This window comes from Lactuca serriola, chromosome 2, assembly GCF_051521515.1.
Source record: "Lactuca serriola cultivar US96UC23 chromosome 2, Lser_US96UC23_V15, whole genome shotgun sequence".
Lineage (NCBI taxonomy): Eukaryota > Viridiplantae > Streptophyta > Magnoliopsida > Asterales > Asteraceae > Lactuca > Lactuca serriola.
This window is the reverse complement of record NC_136409.1, coordinates 230,789,207-230,794,715: the sequence shown is the minus strand read 5'-3', so window position 1 is coordinate 230,794,715 and position 5,509 is coordinate 230,789,207.

Here is a 5,509-nt window from a genome sequence, read left to right as displayed (position 1 = left end):
CGACGACATTCTGGTGTATTCGAGATCCAGATAGCAACATAAGGAGCATTTGAGGGAGATCCTCAGAGTTCTGAGATCGGAGAGGCTTTATGCCAAGTTCTCTAAATGTGAAATCTGGTTACGAGAGGTCCAGTTTTTGGGGCATCTCGTTAACCAGAAGGGGATTTTAGTCGACCCGGCCAAGATTGAGGCGATTATGAGGTGGGAGGTGCCGAGATCACCCACCGAGATCAGGAGTTTTCTGGGATTGGCCGGCTATTATCGGAGATTTATTAAGGATTTCTCCAAGATCGTTGTGCCCCTCACTAAGTTGACCCGAAAGGGTGCTGCGTTTTCTTGGGATTCGGAGCAGCAGACCTCGTTCGAGACACTTCGCAGGAAGTTATGCGAAGCCCCAGTGTTAGCCCTTCCGGAAGGGATGGAGGATTTTGTGGTTTATTGTGACGCATCGATATCCGGATTGGGAGCGGTGCTTATGCAGAGGGGGCATGTGATAGCATATGCATCGAGGCAGCTTAAGCCTCATGAGTCGAGATATCCCACTCATGATTTGGAGCTGGGAGCAGTAGTGTTCGCTCTCAAGATCTGGCGACACTACCTGTACGGGGTTCGATGTACGATATACACAGACCACAAGAGCTTGAAGTATTTGATGGATCAGCCCAACCTAAATATGTGACAGAGGAAGTGGTTGGACGTGGTCAAGGATTATGATTTTGAGATGCTGTACCACCCGGGCAAGGCTAATGTTGTAGCCGATGCACTGAGTCGTAGGGCAGAGAGCGCCCCATTGCGAGATGTATGTTTGAGATTGATGGTGATGACCCCGGTTTTGGATGCTATTCGAGGGGACCAGGCTGAGGCTGTGCAGCCTGAGAGCCAAAAGAGGGAACGAGTTGTCGGGTTGGTATCGGAGTTCGTTACCGATAGCTGGGGGCTTATGACATTTCAGGGTCGGATTTGGATACCGTCCGTGGGCGGGATGCGTACCATTTTGATGGAGGAGGCTCATCGATCAAAATTATCGATCAATCCCGGGGCCACTAAGATGTTTTTGGACCTGAAAAAGGATTATTGGTGGCCCTATATGAAGAGGGATGTCGCATGGTTTGTAGAGAGATGCTTGACCTGTCGCAGGGTTAAGGCTAAGCATCAGCGTCCACATGGTAAGTTGCAGCCATTAGAGATTCCCGAGTGGAAATGAGAACAGATTACCATGGACTTCATCACCAAATTGCCAAGAACCGCGAGGGGTGTCGATGCAATTTGGGTGATTGTGGATAGGTTGAAAAAGAGTGCTCACTTCCTGTCCATCAGTGAGAGCTCTTCCGCGGAGAAGTTGGCGGAGATGTACGTGAGAGAGGTGGTATTGCGGCATGGAGTGTCGATTTCGATTGTCTCAGATCGAGATGTACGTTTCACTTCCAGATTCTGGAAGAAGTTTCATTAGGAATTTGGTACGAAACTGCATTTTAGTAATGCGTACCACCCCCAGACCGACGGGCAGAGTGAGCGGACGATTCAGACGCTCGAGGACATGCTTCTAGCATGTGTGTTGGATTTCGGCGGAAGTTGGGACACGTATTTGCCCTTGGCAGAGTTCTCATACAACAACAGCCATCATTCGAGCATTGGCATGCCGCCCTTTGAGCTGTTGTATGGGAGGAGGTGTCGGAACCCTATCTGCTGGGGAGAAGTAGGGCAACGCGTGATGGGTAGTACCGAGATCGTGCTTCAGACGATAGAGCAGATCCAGCAGGTCAGACAGAGGTTGTTGACCGCTCAGAGTCGTCAGAAGAGTTATGCGGACAGACGCCAGTCCGAGCTTGAGTTTCAAGTCGGCGACTTTGTGCTCCTGAAGGTCTCTCCTAGGAAAGGAATGATTCGATTCAGGAAGAGGGGCAAGTTGGGGCCCTGATATATTGGTCCTTTCAGGTTGGTCGCGAGGGTAGGAAGGGTAGCCTATCGTTTGGAGTTTCCAGCAGAGTTGGGTCAGATTCACGACACTTTCCACGTGTCGCAGTTGCGAAAGTGCATAGCCGACGAGTCGGCAGTAGTGCCACTAGAAGATATTCAGGTGGATGCGAGCCTGAATTATGCTGAGAGACCAGTGGCGATCAGAGATCGGAAGATCAAGGTCCTGAGGAATAAAGAGGTGCCACTGGTGTAAGTCCAGTGGCAGCATCGGAAAGGGTCAGAGTTAACTTGGGAGCCGGAGCGTGAGATGCGTGAGCAGCATCCGGAGTTATTTGCAGAGTGAGACTTCGAGGGCGAAGTCTGATTCTAGTGGGGGAGAATTGTAACAGCCGGATTCCCAAGTATTATTTTTATTCTTTTATTTTTGGGTGATGTGAGGAGACTCGGCGAGTTAGAGTCTAAACTCGTCGAGTAGGATCGCGGTTTTGCACGCGGGTTCGTGTCTGCACTCGGCGAGTCCACGTTGTTTAATAAAACCCTAATTTCCAGGGTTTGAGACCTATTTAAAGGGGCTTATGGCCGTCATTTGCGTCCACCAACCCAGAGAGAAACCCTAAAGAGATCTTGAGCGTTTTGGGAGAGAGAGGAGGCCATTGTTAACCATTGAAGCATTGTTTGGCAAGGCAAAGGAGGTTCTAGCTAAAGAGGAGGCAAGGGAGGTGGACATCCTTCGAATTTGGAGCTCAGAGCATCACTTTGGAGGTAATATTTTGGCTCCCTTTCTGTTGTTATGATGAACATGGGGGTTAAGGGTTTCTTGACCCCTTTGTTGGTTAGATTTGATGTCCATTTCATCCCTATTTGTGATGAGGCTTGAAATGGGATCCATAGAGGTCCAGAGAAGCTTTATTCCTTAAGCTTTATGAGGGTTCATGGGGTTTTGACCAAGGGTTATGAGATATGGGGCTAAAACATCATATAGGAGCAAATAGATGTTGTTTGAGCATCAAGGTTTGGACTTTACGTGATTATCACGCTTGGGGAGGCCAGATCTATGATTGTATGGAACAGATCTGACCTCAGAAGTGGGTTTGAGTTGATGCATGGCATGAACTCGCCGAGTCTGAAGAACAGACTCGGTGAGTAGTATGAAGTTTGCCCGTAACCACTCAGTGAGTGGTCTTGTCGAGTTGAGGGAACGACTCAGTGAGTCAGGGTGAGTCGGGGGAACTGATTCAAGCCGGAACTCGCCGAGTTATTCTTGAGACTTGGCGATTTGAGTCTTGGTGGCCCCACGATTCATGCCAGGTGGAACTCGTCAAGTCAGGGAGGTACTCGGCGTGTCAAGAGAGGATCCAAGAGAGTCAGTGGACACGTATAGACTCGCCGAGTCGCCCTAGTGCACTCGCCGAGTCCAGTCAAAGTTGACCGTTTACCTGGTTGACTTTTAGGGTTGAGTGCAGTTGTATTTATGAGTGTATTACTTTGTGCGATTAGGCAGAGAATAGATCACATTTATTCTGAGATAGATATCTACCGAGACATCGAGGTGAGTCTTCTCACTATACTTACCTAGAGTGGTATATTGTGTAGACCAGAGGGTCTTATGTGTTATGTATGAAATTACGTGCTATGTGTTATGTGTATGTTGTATGTTGTTATAGACCAGACCGAAGGGTCCAACGATACAGACCTGGCCAGAGGGACCAACGAGCTATGACCGGACCAGAGGGTCCAACGAGCTACGGGACTGGAGGGTCTCGCTGAGACATATCGACCGGAGGGTCGTATTATAGCCTTGAGTGACGTATGTGTTGTATGTGGTATATGGGGAACTCACTAAGCATTTATGCTTACAGTTGTTGTGTGATGTGTTTCAGGTACCAGTGATGAGCGCGGGAAGGCGCCGGCATGATCCGTACACACTTGAGGAGTTTATGTTTTGGATTCTGGAGAGATGACTTTGTGATAAATACATTTGAAACAATATGTTGGTGTTATTTTGTGAAAAATGATTGTTTTGAAAATGAAAATTTACGTTGTTACAAAATGATTCCTATGACACGACTAAATACTTTTGTTTTTATGATGTTTTGCTGAAACTAAGCAAATGATTGTTGGAAGTAGGTTGGTTAAACTTGATAAATAGCATTCATAAATGATTAAATGATTTAAAAATGATAAATAAATATGTTTTTCTTCATATGAATATTAATCGAAGAGCAAAAAGATTATATGCAACACCATGGTTTCCAGGTATTTACACGTTTAACCTTGTTATGTTAATTATTGGCTCTTTGGTCCAAACGCCATGCGTTCTATGATGAACGTCAGGTGTTTACGCGTAAAGACCAAATCCTAATTTTTAGGGTTTGCACCCTATTTAAAGAACATTATGGCCTCAAAACCATTCACCACTCCAGCCTCCATCCTCATTTCGAAAACCTTAAGTGTGTATGAGAGTTTGAAGCCTTGGGCCATTAGGGGTTTTGGGCTTTGTTTAGTTGGGCTTGCATATAATTAAAGGGCAAAATGATCTTTTGCCCTCAACATGATGAGGAATGGACTAGACCATGAGTTTGGGTTAAACCGTAGTTATTGATTAGGTTTGTTTCTAGTTTTGGTTTAGCGCGAGGAGCAGTGTTCACCGCGGATCGAGTGTTGTTTCAGTCATCATCAGTAGATGTAAGTTTTCCTCATTGTACTTATGGGTCGAAGACACCAAGCCCGGACCATTAGATTGATATATTGGTTTACCGTATGTTGTTATGCTGTAGTTATGTATTACATTTGTATCCTGGTATATAGGATGTTGCTATGATGTAGTGATTTGCTAGATCTATATTCTGGTATATAGGATGTTCCTATGCTGTAGTGATTTGTTAGATATGTTTGTTGTCTGCTGTCTGGTTATATGTTTATTTGTTATGTATATGTTGACATGTTATGTGTGGTTGGGTTGAAGCGGACCAGTGGAGATTGAAGGCCAATAGACCTAGCACGGCCCAGATAGACTAAATGCATGTGAGGCAGACCAGTCAGGACGAAGTCCCAAAGAACGGTCCAGATAGGCTGAAGGCCTAGTGAGGCGGTCCAGTCATGTTGAAGGTTCTGTGAACGGTCCAAATAGTATGTAGGCCAACGCGGAAGTCCAGTCAGACTGAAGGCTCTGTATGCATGTTGTTTGTTGTTTTGTTGATGTTGTGGTACTTTGAGGGAACTCACTAAGCGTTGGATTACAATTTTGGGTTATTGTTTCAGGTACTTTGGATGATCACGGGAAGACGAAGGCGTAACCGTAAATGTCACACCCCCGGACAAGACGGCGGAAACGTCCGGAGGCGGGTGACTTCATTGTGTGGTATCATAACAATCGAATATAAATGAAACAGAGCAATCCAAACATCATACATTGAGATGACAAACTTACATTGTTTACATATTATATTTGTTCTTCGACTTACACAAAAGATACATAAGTAGAAAAGAATCCAAACTACAGCTAAATGATCCTGCATCAGTGCCCCTTGTTTCCTGCTTACTAGATCCCTGAGAATACAAGTTGTTTTGAAAAGCGTCAACTAAAAAGTTG